Raw genomic sequence first — 23,529 nt, forward strand, 5'->3', positions numbered from 1 at the left:
CTCCAGCACTGATGGTTTAATCAGAATCTCTAAGGCAAGAAGGTACTTCTTGATCAGCCAGATCAACCTACTGCTCAAAGCAGTGTCAGCCACAGCAGGATACGCGGGACTGCGTCCAGCCAGGTTTTGAGTATCTCCAACGATCTCCTCAGCCTCTCTGGGAGACCTGTTCCAGTATTGACCACACTTAAAGAGTAAAAAAGGTTTTTCTTATGTTTTAGTAGAAACTTGGTGAATGTCCTGTATTTCAGTTTGTGCCTGCTGTTTCTTCTCCTGGCACAAGACGGGAATGAGAAAAGCCTGGCTTCATCTTCCTCGCACCCTCCCTTCAGGTATTTATACGTATCGATGACATCCTCCCTGAGCCTTCTCTTCCCCAGGCTGAACAGTCCCTGCTCTCTCAGCCTCTCCTCGTGTCAAATGCTCCAGTCCTCCCATCATCTTTGTGGCCCTTTGCAGGACCCCCAGGATCTTTTCCACAAGCTGCTTGTTCATTCACACACATCTGACACCTTTGCTTGATTTCCTGCTTGGCAGGATGGACCACTCTTAAGCTTGGAGGTGATCCCTGAAAAATCACCCAGCTCTCCTGGACTGTATCCCGCGGGTTATTAACACCAGTGCTAGTCCAGATACATCTGCTCCCCTGACCGAATCACCTAACACACTGGCAGCAAAGACCAGCCTGCTATAAACGCTGTCTTAGGAAGAGGTACCAAACTCCAGGTCCAGCCCTCTGGGGCCATCAGCTCACTGCTGAAACAAAGTCATTAACCCTCAGGTGTCCTGAGTTCTTCTGAGAAAGCTGACAGGAAAGCTGATGTGAAACTTATCCCATAGCTATAATGAAATTCACACAACAGGGTATCTTCAAAGCCCAGATAACCTAAACTGAATTACGTGTGGTGGTGTGCTTGTGGCTGTATGCTTGATGACCACTAGCACTGGGAAACCAGCTGTGCGTTCCCCTCAATCTCCAGGTAAGAACTGCCCCCTTACTGTAGTCTTCAGTAGCTGGGGTTTGGGATGCTCTGGTTCACCATGGAAATCCCTCATTGCCCACAGCTGAACCAGAATTACAGGGAGCATGACAGCAAAAACCAGTCTGATGTGGCCTGCCCCCACCACCATGTGGGAGGTTCCCCAGCCAGCCCTAAGGACCCACTGTGTGCCCACCTGCATCTTTCCACAGACTCTGAGCCACTGGAAAGCTGGAGCTGAATTAAATGAAAGAACATAAAAATTATTCCTCTGGTACTGCAGCAGCAATTCATTTCCCAAATGTTTTCATATGTCTTGTGTGCGGTTTAAACATATATAACTTGACCGTTATTTTTTTTAAAATATTCAATATTTTCTAGAGTTCAGCAGACCTTCATTAATCTCATGCCACCGCATCTTGCCCTACAGATTCCCCAGGTACAAGCCCTGTTTAATCACAGACTTTGACAAAGAGGCTCTGGGAATAGAGGTTCAGCTTCTTTACAGGCAGGCATTTAAAACCAGAGATACACCTGCACCCTCAAAGACGTGCGTGCACATACGCAAAGCCATCACCATCTAAATATAGTGCTATATATCCATAAGTATATAGCAACTACTAAAAACGTCGGTATTTAGAAATACCTTCTTGTCTGCACAGTTTTTGTGAGAGTGTCTTGTGGAATGTAATTCTAAATGATCTGAACATGAAGGGAGTATCTCCAAGATTTCTTCCACTTGCTCCTTCTCTTCTCCAATTAAGAAAATTCCATTGATAAAGGCATTTTTGTCATGGTCTCTTCAGCAAAACAAGATTGCATGGACTGCTGTTTATTTGAAAATCTGCTAAGGAAACCAGCAAGAAATTTCTCCCTAGAGCTATCACACAAAAAAATTATCTCCATATGGGGAATTTTGTGGTTTTGTGAGCTCATAAAAAAGTACAACATTTACTCTTGTACTCCATAATGTTTACTCTTTCTTTAATTTTTTGGCCAAGTTTAAAATACAGGTTTTGACATTTTTCTCCAAGAAAGCGTTGCTTAGTCTGCCAAAAGGCAACCAGCATGAGCTCAAGCTTTATTAGAGAGGTGAAATTTTATTGCACTGCTCCCACCTTTAAAAAATTCTGTGTTGCATAATCTGGCATTGAACACATGATTGTATATTCCAAATTCCATATGTTGCCCAGCAAGCTTATATAAGACAATGCAGACCAGGTAGGGTTTTAAGCAAAAAAGTACTCCTGGAGCAAAATCTGACAGGTCTGCACAGCTGGAATAGGTTTAAGCTCTGGCTCAAAAATATTTTGGAGAACGTTTCTCTCTCCATATGGACTCTAAGAACAGAAATTCTCTGGAGTTGATGTAAACTTCTAAGACTGGCTGGATCCCTGAAATTTCAGCAGAGGATGAGAGCTAATAGCACGATTTGTCATCCACAGGAGTGGATGTTCTGTGGGACTGCTTCGGAATACATATATATGTCCTCATATCCATGGGTTTGTGCACGGTATATTCAGAATGGAATCTGTGGTCATTGCTTGTAGTTTGTATCATCGAGCTGGTTGTCTGCAGCCAGAGCCCTAAAATCTATGTGTGTTCCTAACCAGCTTCCTTCAGAAAAATGTCTCTCATCATCTACTCTATATCCCTGAGCATTCTGCATCACTTACTGTCTTCTGTAATATATTTGTTTACGATTCAGTAAACCTCTTACACTGCTTTGCTGCAAAAACAAATAGACCCCTCCTGATTGCTTTGTGGCTAATGCAGTAAAAACAGCTCTTTTGAGGCTTAGGATATTTCACAATGTAACTACACAACCTGTATTAACACTACCGGGAGTCTCTTGGTTTTGTCCAAAGTAAAAACCCATCCCTTGGTTAATGCATATTATATTGTCTCTGAACACATCCCACTCTAAATCCCAAAGCTGTGGAAATCTGGAATCTGTAAGACTGCAGACCCACAGCGCTCTCTCCTCTTGCACACATCCACTTGGCCTCCCCAGCGCGCCGCCTTCTGTGCTAACCCTTCTAGTTATCAAGGAGAAAACAGAGGTGGAAAGCCTTTTGTGCTTCCCTGTCTCCCCAGGTGACACATTACTCCTCCTCACAAAAACAGCACCTTTAAGGAATACATTTCTTCAGAGAGCTTTGCAAAAACAGCAGCGGTGTTGGGGTTTCCGTGCAATCAGCCTATAACCTTGGTCAAAATCGGCAATCTTTGAATGGTAGGGCTCCTTCCCTCCTGTGAAAGATGTTGGCCTGCCCAGTCAAGAGTTAGAATGTTTCAGATCTAAAGGGCTTCTGTAAAGACTCCTCAGGGACTTCAGTTTGGGTGCCCAGTGCTCCTATTCTCCTTTACCAACTGCATCGTCTGGCTGAATTTACACTGCAGACACACAAGAACCTCCTGTGAGAGCCCCATTGCCAAGGTGCTCCTGAGAGATGCAGTCCTGTTGCTTACTTCCACCTCCAGAGGAGACCCCAGTGCTACAAACACCGGGACCACCTGGTTCAGTCAGCGCTGTTTTGGTTTTTTTTTAAGCCACCCTACGCTGCGAGCTGAGCCCTGCCGCCTCCCAAGGCAAGCGACTTTGTTGGCTCACCCTAAGCAGCAAACACCCGAGACAAACCTCCCTGCCTGAGAAAGCCGGAGCCTGCAGCTGGGCGGTATCGATGTGCAGAGCTGGAGGAGCTGCGTTAAGGCAGACATCCACGTTAAGACGACATCCATGCCAGCTTACCGCCCAGGGCACCAACAGGGCCAGCCCCCCCAGCAGCACAGGGTTAATGGAAAGCTGTTCTGCGCTGCCTCTGTCTCTTTTCTGGCAGGCCCTCAAAGCCATAATTAAGAATGATGCAAGTGTGATTAGAATATTCAGCAAAATCTGAATAGTTTATGGTTTCTACTAACTTATTTCCCACGAATCCAAAGAGCTCATAAGATCATTCTGAATAATAAAATAAGTTATTCTTATAGGGACAAGGTATCATTATCTAATATACATCATGACAGAATATAGTCATCTTACAATTTATGCTGCAGTATCCAAGATATTATCTAACACCCATTATCAGCTACGTCTTGAACTGCCTATATTACGTTTATTTAAAGAAATTCAGACAGGTGAGATGTTCTACAAAGACATCATTTTCAAACAAGCAAATGGGAAAAAAGGCATTGGCTGCTATAAATGTAATAAACTCCTACTGGTATCTCAAACTCGTTACAGTTCCCTAGCAAGTATAAAGGCTGATTACTATGGCAAAAGAAATCGAGAGAAAGAGCTTCCTTTACAGGAAGGATGTACAGTCTCATCTCTACTTGTGCCGCTCCACCTGACTGTTAGTCTTGGCATCTGCCCAACATGCTTCCCATCCTTTTTTGTTAATGCTACATTCATGAAATAACCCTTTTTTTCCCCTGTATTTTGTTAGGCCAGGCTTTGAACACAATTTAAGTTATAAGGGAGACGCAATTTGCAAAGCTATATTTACTGTTTCTAGGGAAGTAATTTAACTGATTATTTCAAGTCCAAAAAGTTAAAGAAATGATACAGCACAACCGATATGCCAGTTCCTTCCTCTGGCTTACCGATAATAAGATGCCAAGAAGATGAAAATTAGCATCATGCAACTAGGCAACTGGGTACCGAACAGGTTTTAAAAGATTTAATCCTGGCAAAAGCTGAAATAAAGAAATATAAACAGAAATACAGAAGAGAAATATAAAATCCACCAGGTATGTAATCAGTGGTAGAACAGCTAGATTATTCTATTGAATCATCCTCTCAACACAAACTAGCACTAACCAAAAATACACGGTTTGTTTCCCCTGTGGAAAAAAAGCTGTTTTGGATTAATAAAAATATCTGTCAGATACAACAGACAGGATCCTGATGTCAAAATATGTATTGGAAAAGGCGGGGGGGGGGGGAGTGGTTTAGATGACTTTTTTCATGTTTTGTCCCTTGTACATCATCAGGATTTTAATCTTGCCTGAAACTTTCATAGCCACATTTTTACCAACAACATTAAAAAGACAAAGACAAACTTGGTATCGCTCAAGAGAGGGCAAGGTTTCCCTGGAGCTTGGGAGGAGCTGGGAAATCCCTCCCTGCCCACAGGTGAGCTTCAGCCTCTGTGCTGGGGCAGGCAAAGCAGGCAGCCAGGCTGAGCCCTTCCTCACTTCCCTCCTCTCTATACCAAAACCCCTCTACTGCCACTATAAAGCTCATTTTGCCAGTGATGCCAAGATGCCTGAGGAGCACACAGGGCAGATGTCCCATGCTGAGTGCATTTATTCAGCTGAAGTCTTTCTGGTTTTGTTTTTTTTTAATGATTGAACAGCTGAGTGGAGTAAAAGGGACCTCGCTGCTGCTGTCAGCCATCATTTCATGCTCGTTTTCCTCAAGGCCAAATACATAACTTTGTATTACATAATGCTGTTATTGGATACCGAAATGATTATTTGCTTATTCAAAGATTAGTTTTCCTTCCTTTGATCCTAATTTGATGGTGAGACATGTGCCGCAGGCCCTTCTTAATCTCTAGCCACAACTATATCAGAAAAAGGTTTTGTAGCCAGAGATTCTTTCTAGGATTTTGCTAAACCAGAGCATGTGGAGTCAAAGACCCAACACACAAGTGACAGTGCATCTCAGAGAAGCCTCATCTGAAACATTAGCCTTTTAGCTTTTTTCCACAGAGTCTAAGAAAATTGTAATAATAATAAAAAATAAAACATAAAAACAATTTAAAAATCACAAAAGCAAGAGTACTGGGGTCATTTGAAGCACTTCATCTCCTTAAATTTATCACAATGAAATATGTCTACATGGTTTTATTGATGCATCCCAAATCCAGCAATAAATGATCTGCAGGAAACACAGGACTGAATTCTTGAAGTGGGTATGAAAATCTTCACTTGCCTGTATTTTCCCTTATGGAAAACGAGAGTAGTAAAGAGAAGAAAGGGTCTTGTGCAACTGCCTTTTCCATTTCCAAACACAACATACCTGGCACACACAATCAGTTCACCCACCCGTGTGACACCGCCCTGTCAGTGATGCCCCAACGGTCCCGCTGGTGGCCTGGCAGTCTGCGCCAGCCCGTGCAGCTCTGCCAGCTCCAGCCCCATCTGCAGCAGGTGCCTTAGGAGGAGACCTGGTTGCTGTGGACTCGGGGCTGCTGAAGGGTTGGGGGGCCAAGGGCAGACCTCCATGGCACCTGTCCTGCCTACAGCCTTCTCCCGTCATTTCCCAGACAGCCCTGCTAATTGCTGCTGGTCCCACGTGGAAAGAGGTAATTGTTTCAAAACCGCTCACTCCAAAAGGCTCTAGGCAGCACCCCCAAACCAGCACCTGGACCAATGCCCTGGAAAGGCCACGGGGCTGCTGGGCTGCCAGTGCCACCAGTGGCCCAAGTGCTCTGAATGGATGGTCCGTCACTCCTTCGGAGAGCCATCACCAGGGGTGGGGAGCAACAAAATTCTGATTCTGCTTGGCCGTGGGGTGGAACTTCACATATCCCACTGAACCAAGGAGAAAAAATGCTACAGGGGCTGCAAAGGAAGGCCCCAGCCCCACGGAGCTTTGTGTGGTGGTGGTCTTCTGTGCCCATGGCGCAACTTAAAAGACTAAGGTCAAAAAACATTTAAAAAATCCCTTTCCCCATTAATTCAAGCCTTTTTGGTGCTGTTTGCAATTAAGGGATAATGCATTTAATTGCTAATTGCACCAATCAGTCTTGACGTCCAACAAGTCAAGAGAAAGTTACTTTCCCTGAATCCGCTCACGTAATTGGTATGCACAAGCCAGTGTGCGGATTGAAATAGTAGAAGCAGTGGGTTTATCTGTTGGAGTCTATATCCTCCTTCAATTCCAGGCTGCTTTGACGACAATGATTCTGGCTTGATTTCTGGTCTCTCGCTGCACAGTAGTTCTGTACTGCAAAATAATAAAAACAGAGAAAACTTTGCAAAGCAAGCTTTCCTTTTATGAAGATTCCACCCTACCACAACAACAAAAAAAAAAAAAAAAAAAAAAAGCTAACCTGCAAAAGAAAAGGAAAAAGTGTTCCATTTTTTAAAATGTAAAATGTTCCATTTTTTAAATACAAGAACAAATACCCTGATCCTAGGTCTGTAAATTGTTTTGAAAATATGTGATGTGGTTGAAGTTTGGCTGCAGCACAGGAAGCTAGTCACTCTTGAGGAGAGATGCCAACAATTTTGCAGCGAGCAATGTCATTCAAGTCTTCTGTGTGAGCTGCAAGCCTGACAAAAAAGCCTCACGGTGGTTTGGAGCTGTTGTTATTATTAGGCAACAGCACAATGTAAGCATCCTTGACACATTCAGCTTGTCAACACATTTCAGTCTCAGAAGGAGTCTAAATAAAATCTTTGCCTAGCATGTTCAATAATGGTCTCAAGAGGCAAGAAGGAAAGGGGAGGGCAGGATTACGGCTTACAAGCTTGGATTTTGAGTCACACAAAGCAATGAGAATCAGCAGTGGCTTGCTTAATCTTTTCTTTCCTTTCCATAATGAGCCTGCCTCTATGAATACAGTTCTCTGGCCTCTCAGCTGTTAGCTGCCACTTCATAAAGCAAACACAGCTTCAAATTTGACAGTTCTCTTGTTGTTAGTCTTTTTTCTGAAACCACCTCTCCTGTCAATCTACAAAGCCAGCGGCTCTCAGCCCCATCCTGTCCTGGTTATGGTCTTGTCTCTCCATGTCCTGGTTATGGTCTTGTCTCTCCAGTGCAAAGGCTTCCTTCGACTTGTTTTTTCAATGCTTTATCTCCCACCCCACAAACCAGAGTATCTCTACTAAACCCTACCACACTTCTCCTTTAACCTTAATAAGGGAAACCAAAGCTAGACATACTGCAGGACAGTAACACTGCATCCCATAAACTGTCTGGTCTACAGCTGAGCAGAAATTTTCCTGACAAAACTTTAACCGTGGAAAAATTTTGCAGGACAAGGACAGACCATAACAAATTTCAGCAGTCACAGCAGCATTCCAAACACCTACAGAAAAATTGCTTGCTGCTTCTATCAAATGGCTTCTAGGGGAAAACACATTCTGGGAGTTGTTGCTTCTTAAAGTCTGCAGCACATGAGCAATGTTAGCTAGGTTTGTAGCATCTTGTTGGAACAGCTATATTTAATAAGAACAGCCACTCCGGACCTGAGAGAGGAGCCATCTACTCCATAGCCAGGCTCCCACAGCGACGAGCAGCAGCAGCCTCCGATACAGAACAAGAGCTGGGCAAGTCTGCAGCGATACCTCCCCCACAGAACTTCCCTGCTTCAAACAGCCTGAAGTTTGGGCACATCCTCAAACAAAAATATTTTTAATATATATTTATATATGAAGGAAAATATTTTTATATTTGCAAATATTTATATATTTATATATAAAGGCAGTATTTATATATTTATATATAAAGGCAATATTTAAAGGCAAAGGTTTTTTTCTTCTTTTCTATGGTTTTGGGCACGGATAAGCCTTTGGGGAACAAAGCCTTCTGTAACAGTGATTTTCACTGTTGGCCAGATGCTATGCAATGAAAGACCTCTTTTGGTTCATTTGGAGCCTTCACAAACCAGTTCAAGACTGCTCATTCTTGTAGTATAAGAAGTTTTAACAATAAACATTCCCTTTTCACTATACCACTGCGTTGTTTAAATCATGGGGTACGCACCATTACAGAACTTGAGCATTTTTTTCTTTTACTCTTCAATTTCAGTTGATCTTCAAATTCATACTACTAAGCTCAGTTGAAAGGTCCCAAATTTTCATTAAAATGGCAAACCAAGATGTGCAGTCAGTTTCCAAGTTTACCAAATTCATTAATACTTCCATTTCAACCAAATCTTTCATTTTCTTTTCTTTGTTTCTTTGAATAGATAGCAGGAAGGAGATTATTATATTTATAACACTTAACTGGGGAAAAATGTCTTTTCTTTAAAAATCTTTTTTACCAAAAGAAACTCCTGGATTCATGCCTAGAACTCAGGCATTCAAGAAGGATCAAACATAAGTATTTTAGCACTGGTGACTGGCCACCCAGCTCAAATAGATCTGCTGAGGTGCCGAGACCACCATGAGAAAGCTTTCTGGCTATTCCGTATTAAACAAGGCAGCTGCTGATGTGGCTCAACAGCTCTTCCACACGTCACCTCCTCTGCAGAACCTCAGACTGCAGAGCTGGGCCTGCTCCAGACACAGTCCCATGTGTTGAAGTGAAAGGGACACAAGACCATACGGAAAAATCCCATTTAAGTCTAGCAAAGTAATCAAAGATGCATTTTAGACACTTCAGAAACCCAGTAAGTTTGTTTAGAGCGCTAGCGTATTATGTAAATCCCAAGAAACTCAGAAGGCTCCAGACTATCCAAGGGTGTAGACTGAAGTAAGGAGATGTAAACAGACCAAGCCAAGAGCCTTAAATGCCTGAAAGGCTACAAGCTAAGGGTTTCCCTTGATCGTCTGTCACTCTTTGCCTGAAGCAAAACCGGGAAGATCTCAGTTAGATCTAATTAACTTAGAAACTCCCGAATATTCAGTGCATGGCACCTCAGCCTTCCTTGCTCAGCATTAAATACTCCAGTAGACTGCTATCACTGTTCTTGTCCAAAACCCGGAGATTCCAGTTAAGTATCCAAAAATACCTGCCAAAGTACAGTTATACTTCCTTGTTGATTCCAGCACCACAGCAAATCACAAGTGCAGACAAAATAAGCCACAACGACACAAACACGAGACACCGAGCAAGCTTTCCGTGCAGATTTACTCATCTACACTTGAGGTTTGCTCTTTATTTTAGAGCAAAGTCCCAGCAAAGGCAGAGCCAGTGTCACTCTTCCCTTACTCCACTTGCCAGGTTACTCGGCATACACCTCTCAGGACACTGCAGACAAACATCCTTATTCCCTAACACGCTTGTCTATACAGTTGCTTCTCGTCCAAGCCAACTGTTGCTAAAGCAAGGTTAATAATGCACGTGGTCCATTTGTGAATGCATACTCTGCAAAATGCTTCAAATACATCGTCACTTGTTCACTTTTTAGTGAGGCAAGCAGAGCCACGCAAACTGCTCCGTTTGGTCACGCAAGCATACGTGGAGAGACACAAAAAAGATGTTAAGAAAATGCTCCTAATGCAAAGGTCTGATGATGAAACATTTCCCGGCAAACAACATTTGGACTTCAAGACAGAGAACCAAGAAAAAGCTCCAACTTTAACAGCGTTAACTTCAGTAAGCTTTGGTAGAGAAGCATGGCCAAAAACACTGGAGGCATTCCGATATTGACAGATGCAACTTTCTCCCTTTAAATTAGAAAGTTAAGAAGAAAGCTAAAACACAGAGTGTGAAACCTTATTAAAAATATCACATAATGAAAATAATCAAAGCTTAATCATGCCTGGGTTAAATTCACTCAAAATCATCACAACTGTAAAGCTTGTTACTAGAGTGGTCCAGGTCTGGGATTTCCCCCGTGACAATAGTACCGGCAGAAATGGTTAAAAAGCACTCTATAGAAAAGCTAATCGAAGAAAAAAAAGCTTTCCAGTAGCATAGGATGGGTGTTCAGAGGGGGAAATTACTGCTTACAGTCTTAATACGTAAGGGGCTATTCTGAGTGGCACTGTCTGTTCCCTCTTTCTCCCACACAAAGCAATTGCTCCCACGACGAGCGGCGCTGCCGACGTTCACAAGGCAGATCCAAACAAACTTGTTGTTCATTACCTGACTAGCCCCTCGGTCCGGCAGATCGGTCTATTCCCTCCCGGTGCGCTTTCACAGTTGGATGAAGATACGTTGTCACCACAAGGGGTATTTCTGCCCCCAGCCACGTGCACCAGCCAGCCGGCAGACCCACGAGCTGACATGCAGCTGAAAATTAACCCTGAAAAATCTGACTGATTGCTGGCTGGCTGAAAACAGATTAATCTCACCTCACAGCTGCTCATCAGTCAACGTTGGCACGGGAAAAGGAGCAGAAGCAGGCAGGCTGAGGGCAGCAGTGGCCATTTCGGAGCAGGCACAGGCTCAGACGCACTTAACCCGTCACCAGACTACACCCTGCAAACAACCCCTGCACTGCTCGTGAGGGCCCATCTCCCAGGCGCGTTGCTTTGTGATGTCTTCTACATCAAAACATGTGGGTTTGGAACAGCCAGGGGCACCTACACAGAGCTCCATCTTCCACCTGACTATCCCCTCGAGAAGTCCTATTCAATCTCCTCTGCTCTATGCCCCATCCATACATTGCAACGATACTTAAAATTAGCCGGATACCTTTAGATTAGCACTTTAAATAAATCACTGTTGTAAAACTTCTCAGACTGCACAGAAGCACAAATCCGCCTTTTCTTTTGGTACAGCTTCTCCTGAGGACATTTCTCGTAGGACCACATGCAGTGGAACGAACCAAAGTTTTCCTTGCTCCTTCTCCGGTTTGATGTAACTGAGACATTCAGCACAAGCTACACAAACACAAGTAGGTGAGATTAATGTCAGGAGACGATAAATAAAATGTGAAAAATTATTATCTGAGTCGCATTTATTATCAAAAGACTATTGGTTGGTCATCAACTCATCAGCTGATTACAGTCTTCCACACCAAAATCTTTTGAGGTTCTGCCCGAAGACCAGGAGTCCTGGTTAGCAGACAATTTTTTAAAAAACTTACAGACAGAAGACAAATAGCAGAAGCTGGAAGAAAACTAGTTCAAACGGCAGACATGCCAACCACCTGGCTTCATCACACTGTGTAGCAGGTTGATCACAGCAAACTCCTGCAGAATCTCACACCAGAGATGCAATTACAACATATACAAAGTGAGGGATAGTCACTGTGGGACATCTAAACCACAGACCATCTACAAAACTGTTTCCTTCAGTGCTCAGGGAACAACCCCAGAAGCACGTTACATGAGATGAAGTTGACTTCAAGAAAGGGAAGGTCCAAGAACTAGACGCTACCGGAATACCGGCACTTCGCAAGCCATTTAAGTCACATGTAATTATCATTTTGGAGGCCTAATGAGAATAAGCATTATGTTGGTCCTTATGTGAATGCAACAGATCAAAAAGATGCAAATTAGGTTTAAGATTATATTTTTATTACACTTCAGGGCTGTAAGATCTCCACATAATGAGGTCGACAGGTTATGCACAGCAGACCATTCAAACAAAAAGCCAGAGATTTATTATACCTTCCAATTTCTGAAAACAAAAATAATCAGAGAACAATTATCAAAGTTTGAGCTATTTTCTCCCTTGGAAAATAGAACAAAGCAAGATTTCATGAGTAAGTTGTAAAAATAAATGATTCAGGCTATAACATGCCTCAGAGGAGGTAAACCTGAATTTAAAACAGTTTTACAAAAAAAAGGCATGAAGTTGCCAGCCAACTAGTAAGGGAGGTTTTGCTTCTTACTTGATTACTGGCATGAAAGTCACTAAATCCCAACTCTACTGATGAATCACCGAGAGTGGGTTAACATAAGCCACCACGCTACGGTTTTTGTTTCTTCAAAGTTATGTATTACGGTCTGATAAACAAAATTTTCCTTGAGTCATCAAGTAGTCAGCTATCAGCATTAGATTTATTCTCATTTGCTGAAAAGCATTAAGGAAGAGTTGCTGTCACCTAAGCCAAACAACTTAGTTCATTTTTGCTAAAGTAGACAAGAAATCTAACTTGTTCTAACAATGGGAAAGGGCAATTTTTTAAGGATATTACATGCTGCTTGCAGTAAAAAAATCAATAAGCCTAGATCCTTTTTGAGTACCGAATTCTTACAGCTTCCAGGAAAGCAATAAATCATCAACACATCTGAATATCAGAGTCTGAATCTCAAGATATCCACATCCTTGATGGTATGATTTGTAGCCATCTGCGACCGCAGCCTGTAATCGAGACCCATTTGTCTCTGCCACAGTAGTGGTCCACAGTGGACCAGTAGCATCTACCCAGATTTAGCTCTCCAGGGGATTTTTGACAGCTGTCAATACCCTGTATGGTAATAGCATTTCGAAACAACTAAATCCCAGGCAGGAGCTATCCCTAGGCCCTTGCTGGGAGGGAGAGAGGCTATTAAACATATCTCAAAGCAGCTGCCATGCAAAGCTAAAATACAAGAAAAAAATGTATTTTTTTTTTAATTCTTTTTAAAAAATATGAATTTATTAATGTAAAAATGTTAGTGGGGAGGGGGGGAAACCAAACCAAAAAAACAAAAACACCAGCCAAACCCCAACAGCTGAAGGCTAAAAGTGCCCACAGTTTTTCAAAGCGTGTTCACATGCAATAAACAACAGCCCTCACAACAGACAGCATCTGCTCTCTGCCCTTTCAGTTTAAAATGAAAGAAGCTCCTTCAGAGTGAAGCACGGCAAAGCGAGCAGAAACATCTCATGAAAGGAATCAAACAGTCTGTTGGCTAAAGACTGTTTATCACTACTAAACTTAAGTAGGAAAAGTGAATAATTGGCCCTTTTGATCCTGATACACTGTCTACACTGGGGCCATTTTTACCAGAATGTACAATTTGACATGAGAAGCGTGCAACCGATCTGGGACCCAGTTCTTCAAGGTGAAGAGGTACCTTCATGCAAGATGCATGTTGATGGGAATCGGGCATGTTCAGGATTTTGAGCATGACTGCAGTCAGCCAAGAAGTACTTCTCTCTCCCATTTCTCCTTTCATCCAATTTACTCTGTGGGTGCTTTGTCAGAACTCAGCCTTGGTAGGAAATGTTCTTTCTCACAGATGGTCAGATCTGTGCAGATATTACCATTTTTGCATCAGTCTGTTCTACCACTGTTCATGCAATGAAAGGACTCTTTTCAGAAGTGCCACAAGGGAGGGAGATTGGGGGAGTCTCCCTCCTGGAAGATACTCAGGTCCTGGGCACCTGGCTGCAGGTGGCCTTGCCTGAGCAGGACCAGATGACCTCCAGAGGTCCCTCCCAGCCTCAACCACTCTCTGATTCTGTGATGGGCAACCTCCTCTCAGGCACCTGGAGAGGGATCTGTACTTCTGAATCATAGAGAAAGGTTCCCAGTACAAAATTAACTCCAGAACACCAGTCAGAACATTTGAGGGACTCATCTGAGGTATTCACTAAGCAAATTCTGTCTTCAAACCCAGTGTTTCCCAGGGCTTAAATATCTGTATCAGGTTGGGATTCACAGGTGTTGTAGAACACACCAGATCATTTCCAAAGCAGAGCAGGAGCCATTCCAGACCTTGCCTGTGAGCAGCCACCAGCCTTTGTACAGTACCATCACTGTCCGGGCTTCCCAGCCGCGCCACAGACAAGACTCCTGCACACGTGGCAGTCAGAGAGCATTCAAATCCACACACCTGCGCTCCTAAAGCTGCGGGACTTTCGCAGCTCTTTAGGGGGAGGAAGGTTTTCAGCCTGCCGGAAGCCACGTTGTCGGACCGGAGTTGTACTTCTTCTCACAGGTGAAAGAAACGAGCAACGTTGTGGGTATAGGGGAAGAGCCTATACTTCCCCTATTGTTGAAGAGTTCCCACTTCAACATCATTAGAGCAAGGTGTTGAGAAGGAAATGGATGGCTAGTTCACGCCAGGTCTCTCATATCCCATCGATAAACGTCATAAGCACCAACCGACCCCACAGAATTGGGGACAGATTAACACTACCCATCTTTTTGGGCAAGAGTGTCTATGACCACTCTTTCCAGCAGACCTTTTACATACCAGCTGCTGCCCTGCAGACACAGGGCCTGACAGATAGGATGGAAATTCTATAGCCCACAAGCACACTCGTCATTTAGGTCCTGAAGGAGGTTTGAAAACATCTGAAAATAACCTTTTAGGACTTAGGCACCTAATTTTGCTAAATCTTAAATGACTAAACCTTTTCATAGCTCTCTAGGATATGACTGCAGGTAGGGACACACTAATTAGAAAAGACAAGAATGAGAACAGATTATGATTAAACAAGCAATAGTAATATATAGGTGACTGAGTTTTGTAATACCTGACAGTTTTATTAACTCACTTTCTTTGGCATTCTGCAGTCATAAATCATGAGGAAAGATACAACAGACAAAACTGTTAGTGCTGTTTTGGGGCCAAAAGTTTGAACAATTGAACAAGATTTGTTATGTCTTTGGAGAAACAAGTAGTTCTGCATGTCACTGTTCAGATTTGCCAAACAGGTAAACCTACCAAAAAGAGGATGTTACATAATGGCATATTTTTGCAATTTATAAACTCTAGATATAAAACCCACCTAACTGCAAGCAGACTACAATCTCCTCAGTGTATCAAATCTTAAGTTAGTCACTAATAATGAACAGTATAAATTTAATCTTGACTCCACAAAGTGTTCTTTCTTTTTCTTAGCAATGGCCATAAAGGAACATCGGGCTAATAAAGGTAGCAAGATTTATTTTTGAGGATGATAATACCAAGGATGATGCTCTAGAAGCAATTGTAACATTTACCAAAGGCACCCATAGATTTTTATTTCCAGACAGGAAGATTATGACTATATAGTCTAGGCTGCTATGAAGCACCAATGACAGACAAAATAATTTCTGCATCAAAACCCATAAATTCCTGTTCAGACACTTCCTCACTTTCAGAGGTCTGTCTTGATTTACAGTTTTTATATCATATTGCTCTGCTCTTGTGTGACACAATGGCTATTAGCCCTTCCTGTTAAATACATACCCCACGTGCATCAACAGTGTGTCTGCATATACACGTATATGGATTGCAAAAATGGTTGTACATTAAGAAACGGTACATCTTTGAGGAGGATCAGTTGGACCCACACTGAGAGTCCACTGGAAGATGCCACCTATTCTCCCTACCCCACCTCTCCCACATTGAACCAATCAAATCCAACGTTGTTGTTCCCTGATTGCAAGCACCTCATCATCTGGGACAACATTCTGACTTCACCTTCTCTGTAAAAGCTGGATCACAACTTCAGGATGCAGGCCCAGGCCAAGACTTCATAAATATACCTCCACTAGGGCACTGTACCCCATAAATCAACATTTTCATTGCCATTACAACACCTTTGGGTCCTAATACCTTAAAAGACACAAAAAGACATCTTTCCTAGAAATGTAACTGCAAAATCAGTCCTCACTATGGCAGAAACTCATGCTGAAACCAGCCGTAATCTTGTCACAGAGTAGCCTAGGTGGAGGCTTAGGGCTCTCTCGAAGTAGAATCCTTTGGTTTGGACCATGAGCTGCATTTAAACTGCAGGCTTTCCAGAACTGAACTGGAGATCAGTCTTTGTGAACAGGTGTGGTGGGCTAGCCTCGACCAAGCCAGATGCCCACCCAGCCGATCATTCACTCCCTGCCCCCACAGAAGGGCCTACTTACAGGGCAGTAAATAGGATGAACAGAAATGAGAAAGCTTGCGGGTTGAGATAAAAACAGGGAGATTGCTTAACGTTACAGACTCAACTTGGGGAAAATTAATTCATTGCCAATTAAAATCAACATCTGATTACTGATTTGGGTAGTAGGAAACAAAAAAAATAACTTGAAAGAACACCTTTCCTCCCCAATTTCCCACATCCAACCTCCTTCCTTTTCTCCTGCCTCTTCTACCCATGCCGAGGGGCACGGGGGGGGGATGGGGGATTATGGTTGATACACAACAGTTGCTCTCTGCAGCTCCTTCCTCTTGACATCTTTACTCTGCTCTGGCATGAGCTTCCCATGAGCTGCAGTCCTTGTAGGAAAGTCTGCTCTGGCATAAGCTCTCCATGGGCTGCGGTATTTGCTCTTGCACCTGGAGCATCTCCTCCTTCTCCAACCTCATTGTTTCTCACTCTTTTTTCTTCTTTCCTCCTCTGCCCATCCAGTGTTTTCTGCCCTTTCTTGAATACGTTTTCCCAGCAGCAGCACCAGCTTGGCTGACGGGCTCAGCTGTGTCCTGCAGTGGGTCCATCGGAGCCAGCCATGCCCAGCATGGGACAGATCCCAGCCTCTCCTTACAGAGGCCCCCACCACCAACGCCTTGCCATGGCCACGCTCTACAACAGGAGACACACCAGCACACAGAGCTGTCCCAAAAGGCACGGGTGATCCCACTCAGCACAGAGAAGCCAGAGAGCAGCACAGGGCAGAGGGATGCAGCACCACACTACCAGTTTCTGCACCAGCTGCCCGTAAACACCCATTCCATGTGTTTTGGTACATACCAGATTCAGCATTCACTTCTGAAACCTGCTACTTGTGAGGCACTGGAAACACAAGCAGAGCATGAGGGTTTACTTCATAAAGCCTTCTAAGAAAGAAATGAGTGAGTACAAGGGCATCAGATCTGCTGTTATTTGGAGAGAACACCCTTGCCGGCTTCGAAAACCTGCCTCAAAACTCAAAGAAATCCAGCCTGTGCAGACAGCAGAAAGATAGAAATGAGCTAGTGAATCTGCAGCGTCAGGAAGGAGGAAAAAAAAATGTTACAAAAATGCAAAGCATCTTAAGAGAGCTTAAAAGACTTTGCAAATGGACTGGCACTTCAGTAGAGCACATGCAAGGATTTCATCTCAATACATTTTAGTGGTACTGAAGTGGTACAGGATGGAGCCACCAGGAACGCATGTCCCCACGCTGAAAACAGATGCCTAATTGCGCAAATTAAATTTATCATTAATACCTGGAATAAATCCACTTTCACTATCTTCTGTCACTTGATCGAAAGCTCCCTCACCTTGATACGATCACATATTCCGCATCACAGCGAAAAAATAATCTCAAAATCTGAAGCACAACATTGAGGTGGAAGAGACTGATGGAAGGGCTACTCTGTATCCTAGAGAATTGGACCACACATTTATTACAGGATTTTCTTAGTCATATGAAAATACCAAACAAGAAGCTTAAGCTCACCCTGGTTTTCAGTGTTAGGCAACATTTGGAGACATTTCATGCAGCAAACTTTTGTAATTAAATAAAAAGGAAGAATTATTGGTCTGGGATTAAATCATTAAAATTTTGCACCTAGAAAACAAATTCTTACTCTGTTTACTTCGAGCACCTTTGTAGGAGTGGAGAAAAAGTCTGGCCACAAGATTCTGCACTTCTGAAGACTTGGCAATTTTCAGAAGTATGAAAATACTCAGGGGAAAAAAATATCTGTTTGGCTATCCACAGGCAAACTAGATCTCAGATTTTGTAATCTTCAAATAAACAAACAAAAAATTAAAAAAAAAAACCAAAACAAAAACCTAGCTGTAGTCAGTCTCTCAAGAAAATCTAAATGAAGTATTACTGCACCAGTTGCTCAAAGGCATTAATCTTTGCTCTGCCCCACTTTTTTTCCGCTCCCACCCCCATCTCCCCTCAAGTAATGCTCCCAGGTTTTTCTTACTTATTCTCATCATGGTTTTGTTTAGCAGGGACCTTGCTACAGGTGATTCAAATAGCAATCCTGTTTCTCAGTCAAACTACTTTAAGCTCAAGGAAAACTGAATAATCAGTGTTGGTGATGTTTGGGAGAGCACCCAAGTGGCAGATCACCTAAATCAAATCACACGGATTAAAATCTTTCCAGTCCTCAGTGCAACTCCACAATGATCAGTGTTCACAGAACCATGTCTTCTTCCAGTGCTGTACTGCCATACCCGACACTTGGATCACTGAATCCTGAGATACAATTTCAAGAATAAACACAGAGAACCATAACATTTGCTTCTAAGTACATTTCTTTTACTACCTGGCTGCACATTACAGTGTTTCTATTTTCTTTTTCTTCATTTTTAAATCAGTAGTATAAGCAAGTAGCTTCACCGCTTTGGGTTCAGCAAGAACAAGGTAAGCATTTGATACAATTTCAGGATCTCTGTGGCATTCATTTAATCCTCAATATGTAAGTTTTGGCACCCAAAGTCAAACCGCATTTCGCAGATTAGACCCTGGCGAGAAGGAGACGAGGAGCAAGATAAAACAAGCTGAAGGTTTCATCAGCACCAAGCCAGAAGCGGGTGAAGGTGGGGCGCTGAGCAGTGTGCTGTTTGCTTCTGAACATCTGCTAGCGCTGAGGGCACTGGTTGAGTACAACTGTGTTTGAATGGCTGCTCTGACTGCAGTAATTAGTCCTACAGTTGCTGCATGCAGGTGTTTAATTACCAAGGTCCCGCTAGCCACGTGTTTTCATTAGATTGGCTTTTCCCTTTTGTGGCCTTTCACTGACGTGTTCAGACTTGATGGGGATGGTGCCCTTGAGGGAGCAGATCTTTGACCCTCAGGGTTTAGTCCAGTCATCCAAAGCAAGCAGAGGGAAACACAAGCGGTCGCATGCGTGCATGCACCTCAGGGTCCTGGTCAGGGAGAACAGACTGTGCAGTCGAAGGTTATCCCTAAGGCACATCCTGGGACAGGCAGGGATCCCCCGCTAACTCCTGTCTCCTGGATCCCTCTAACCAGGCATGCCAAGATCGGGAATACAATTTTCCCTTATTCAGGACAGCACCTAAACCATGTGCACTCTGCCAAAACCATTTTAAAAATTTGGTTCTTAGTTCACATTAGATCAAAACCTCCAGAAGGACAAATTACAACAAAAATATCTTTGCTAGTTTCCACAAAACTAAGCTTAAATGTATAATCCTTTTTTTTACCGTTTTAAACTATCCCTTAAGTGTCTTTAAAAATCTTGGAGCTCTTTTTAAACAAACATTTGTAGTCAGCTTTGCATTTCTTTCCAAGAAGAACAAAATTCTCATTTCAATGTCATGAAAAAAACAATCTTCACACTGAGACTGACAACTAAGTGGTTAAAGACTGACACAACCACCTTCCACAGCAAAAATAACCAACTGTTTATGTGGCTTGTTACTCTCTCCTCAGGAAGGCTGGTGATTTGAAAGAAACAGAGCATAGATTTGGGCCAACAGAGTAAGCAATGTTCTTAAACGGTTCTGCAAATGAAACCCAATGCTCACTAGCATCTGTGATCACTCTTTATTTGCTCATCTCTCCTTCCTTCCTTTCTATAAATGCTGCCAGTGACCACAACTGAATTTCTGACAGCCTTCCTCAGGGATTTATTCCCAAAACCAGCAGGAGTACACTTCCCTGAAGGCGTTCACACCAGAAGTTCCAGCACTAAACCCACCACTCCCATAAGAAGTACAACACACGTTTTATAAAGACATTTAGCAATGCTTTAAATGATGGCAGATCCATCACACCCAACAGTAATTTGTCTCCTTGATTACCTTCACTGTTAATCTCTTGCACCACACACATGTTCCCAAAAATCTGTAACGAGAGATGGCACCTCAGCCTGATGTTATCCCCTGAACCAGCCTCCTCTCTGCTGTTCGGCTGCATCTTCGACCCAGTGCTCTCCTCCTGCACAGATTCAGCAAAATGGAGCACCAGCATGGTAAGAAGCATTCGAGCTCTTTCACAGTTTGCAAGTTGGCCAAATAGATATTCCTGCACTCCCACATGAAGGCAACAGATCAGACGGAAAAGTCCAGTGGGTCATGTCTGGCTCACAGATGGTCCTACTCAGCTCTACAAATAAGGGACAGAATAAAGCAGCCACCTTGCTCCTGGAGGTGCCACTAGTGGGACCATTCCCATAGGGGAAACACCATGAGGAGTACGATGTCCCCTGAGCACATCAGAAACTAATGCTGATGCTCTTCTTGCCCTTCCCCACCTCTGAAAGCATTTAAAGTGAAGTTATGAACTCCCCTCACCATGTGAACAAGAACATCAGAAGCACTTTTATCAAAGGAAAACTGTCAATCAGGACCAGCTCTTTATCTAAAAGATGTAATTTTAACCAAATGGGAATTAATCCAGGGAAGCCTTATGAACCGAGCTATGGACAAAGCCAGACCTGACAACTTGGCACCTCTATCACTGGTGTGAAGGTGGGCTCAGAGCACTGAGCACCTGAGGCCCATGACGGATAGACACCTAACCCACAGCCCACCCCCACCGCGGGCAGCTTCAGGGTGCGCTGGGGTGCCAGCGACAGAAGGCTCTTCCCCTGGCTCCATGGCCCGGCACTCAGAGACCTCAGAGAGACGGGTAATGAAAGCTGGGGTATAGGTCTCCTCTTGACAGCCATGACACTGTTGTCCAACAGTTGTTCATTCAAAACCTACTGCCAGAACTATCCTAGCCATAAAATAAACAAAAAACACAACTGTGTGTAGAGTGTTGGTCTCACAAAACTGCAACAGAAGCACTGGAGGCTGCAGGTCTCATTTCACTCCTAGCAAAAAAGAAACATCACCTGCTGCTAGAAAGGGCAGATTACACAGGCATGACTGTTCCCACAAGACTGAAGCGTGTGCTGCCACAGGTCTGCTCCAACCCTCACCGCTCAAATCTGCGGACAAACAGAAGATACATACGAAATGCATTTGTAGAAACATCAGGATTCACTCTGCAGAGTGCACAGGAGCGGTGCTGGTTTTACACCTCAGACCAGCCCAAAAGGTGCTTTGTGTCTCCTCTTGTTTCAGCGACAGCTGCTGCCCACAGAGGGATGCTCAAGCACAGCCTGTGGCAGGAGGAGCCACGCTTGCAGAGGCCCAGAATGAGCATCCCTCACAGCACCCCTGTACCCACAGAGCATATGCTCTCCTTGGACAGGTGGGAGAAGAGCAGCGTTGGACACAACGCACCTGAAAACTGCCTTCCCTTTGCAATAAGCAAGGGATGTGCCAGGGGAGCGCTGTGGGAAATCTGAGCCGTCAAAGGGCTGAGCAAGACGCACCTGGACAACCGCTCATCCACGTATGTGGTCACTTCCTTAACGTAAAGATTTCACGTGACTGCTGTCTCTCCTGATGAAAGTAACACCTCTATCCACAGAGCAAGACCCTTTTTTTTATTCATCAAGATTTCAGAAACAAAAATACAGGTCCGAGCAATTATCCTCTGAGAAAAAGTAACAGCAAAAATGGAATGCATTAGCCATAAATGAGGCAATTAAGTCTAACCTTTGCTAACCTGGCAGGTCAATGGTACAAACAGCCTGCCAGGAGTTATTTGGGTCCTATAGATGCCCTTTAAAAAGCCAATTACCTGGAAATGAGTGACTCCGTCAGGTGACAATACAGCAGTCCTTCAGAAAGTGCTGGGAGGGCTGGGGGGGTCTCTCCGCCTGGCCCACATGCAGCTTTCCAGTACAACTGAACGGCTCTCACTGTTCAGGGGAAGGCAAAGGTTTCTTTCAGTGGAAAGTCTCTGGAATTAATTACACTGCCTCTTACCGGGGAATGGTAGGGCACATTTGCATGGATACATCCACGTATGAGTAGGTTTTTAAGAGGCATGAAAAAAAAAGTATAAAAGCAAAACCAAAAAAGAGAGGGGACACAGCAAAATGTATCAGAGTGCCAAGTCTTTCAAAAATACCGGGATGAGATGAAACACAACTAACTGAGCTTCAGTTATTAAAAAAAACGAAAAGAAAAGCAAGCACTACAATGGCTGTCAGGGCACATATACAAAGCAGGTAGGACAGGCATGCCCATCCGAGGACAGGCACAGGGGGAGAAAGGAGGGCCTTAATTTCTGTTTGGTTTTTAAAACTAAAATACTTGTCTACATGCTCTTTCAGAAGGAGCAGTTATCGATCCCACCCCAGGGAGTACTCCAGGTGACACGGCTGGCCTCACAGCAGGTATCTTAATCAAGGGATGGGATTCCAGGTCCCAATATAGATTTGGGGTCAATTATTTTGCCTCAGCCCTGATTATTATTTTTTTTTGTTTAAGTCTGTCAAACAAACTACACCCAGTCTGAGACCAGAGCGTGGCTCTGTTTGTGTTCTCAGGAACAGAATTAAGACTCAAAACAGAGTCAAGAGCCAAGGAACCTTATTTGCCAAACAATAAATCTGCAAATGCAAAGGGAGAGAGAGGAAGAGAGGAAAAAAAAAAAAAAAAAAGAGAGAGAGAGAAATGAAGGAAAGAAAGAAGGAAAAAAAAAAAGAAAGAGTTCAGAGCAATAGCTACCACCCCGGAGCTGCGGCGTCCCGACGGTCCGATTCGTTTCCTGGTCCGGTGGGGGAACGTTCCGTCCCATGTTAGTTGGTTCCATTTTTTATGGAGTTGCTACAAGCTGTTCTGCTCAACCACACACACCCCCCCAGCAATGGTGTACGCGCCCAACATTCCTCAGGGGCCTCCGGGCACCCTGACCCCCCTGACCCCAAGTCTGGGCACACGCACAGGGGTTTGGTTGGGTTGTGCAGGACCAGCCTCCCCCGTTGCTCCATGGCGTCCGTCGGTTTCCTCCTTTCACAATGTATAGATCAATCTCTGCGGTGGCAGCGGCGTTACCCTCCTGCCTTACCAATGTACAGATCATTCCCTGTGGGGATGGCATGCGTTTCCTGCCATAGCAATGCTGAGACAACGCATCTGCTGTGGCGATGGTGGTCTCACCGGCGCAGTCTCTCACACCAGCAAAGTGTTAGGAATGATGGTTCAGCTACAGCTGTAACCCAAAACTACACCGTCCTTCTCAAACTC

The 23,529-nt window shown here is 43.8% G+C and overlaps 1 long non-coding RNA gene across 1 annotated transcript; it reads right to left on the bottom strand.

Annotated features, from left to right (window-relative positions):
* Nucleotides 1-5,452: 5,452 nt before the first annotated feature.
* Nucleotides 5,453-21,925, bottom strand: LOC119145757. Its single transcript, XR_005103521.1, has 3 exons — nucleotides 21,765-21,925; nucleotides 21,279-21,374; nucleotides 5,453-6,936 (listed from the first exon to the last, which is right to left on the bottom strand). It is a non-coding gene; the product is annotated as an uncharacterized LOC119145757 (long non-coding RNA).
* Nucleotides 21,926-23,529: the final 1,604 nt, after the last annotated feature.

This window comes from Falco rusticolus, chromosome 4 (genome assembly GCF_015220075.1).
Source record: "Falco rusticolus isolate bFalRus1 chromosome 4, bFalRus1.pri, whole genome shotgun sequence".
NCBI lineage: Eukaryota > Metazoa > Chordata > Aves > Falconiformes > Falconidae > Falco > Falco rusticolus.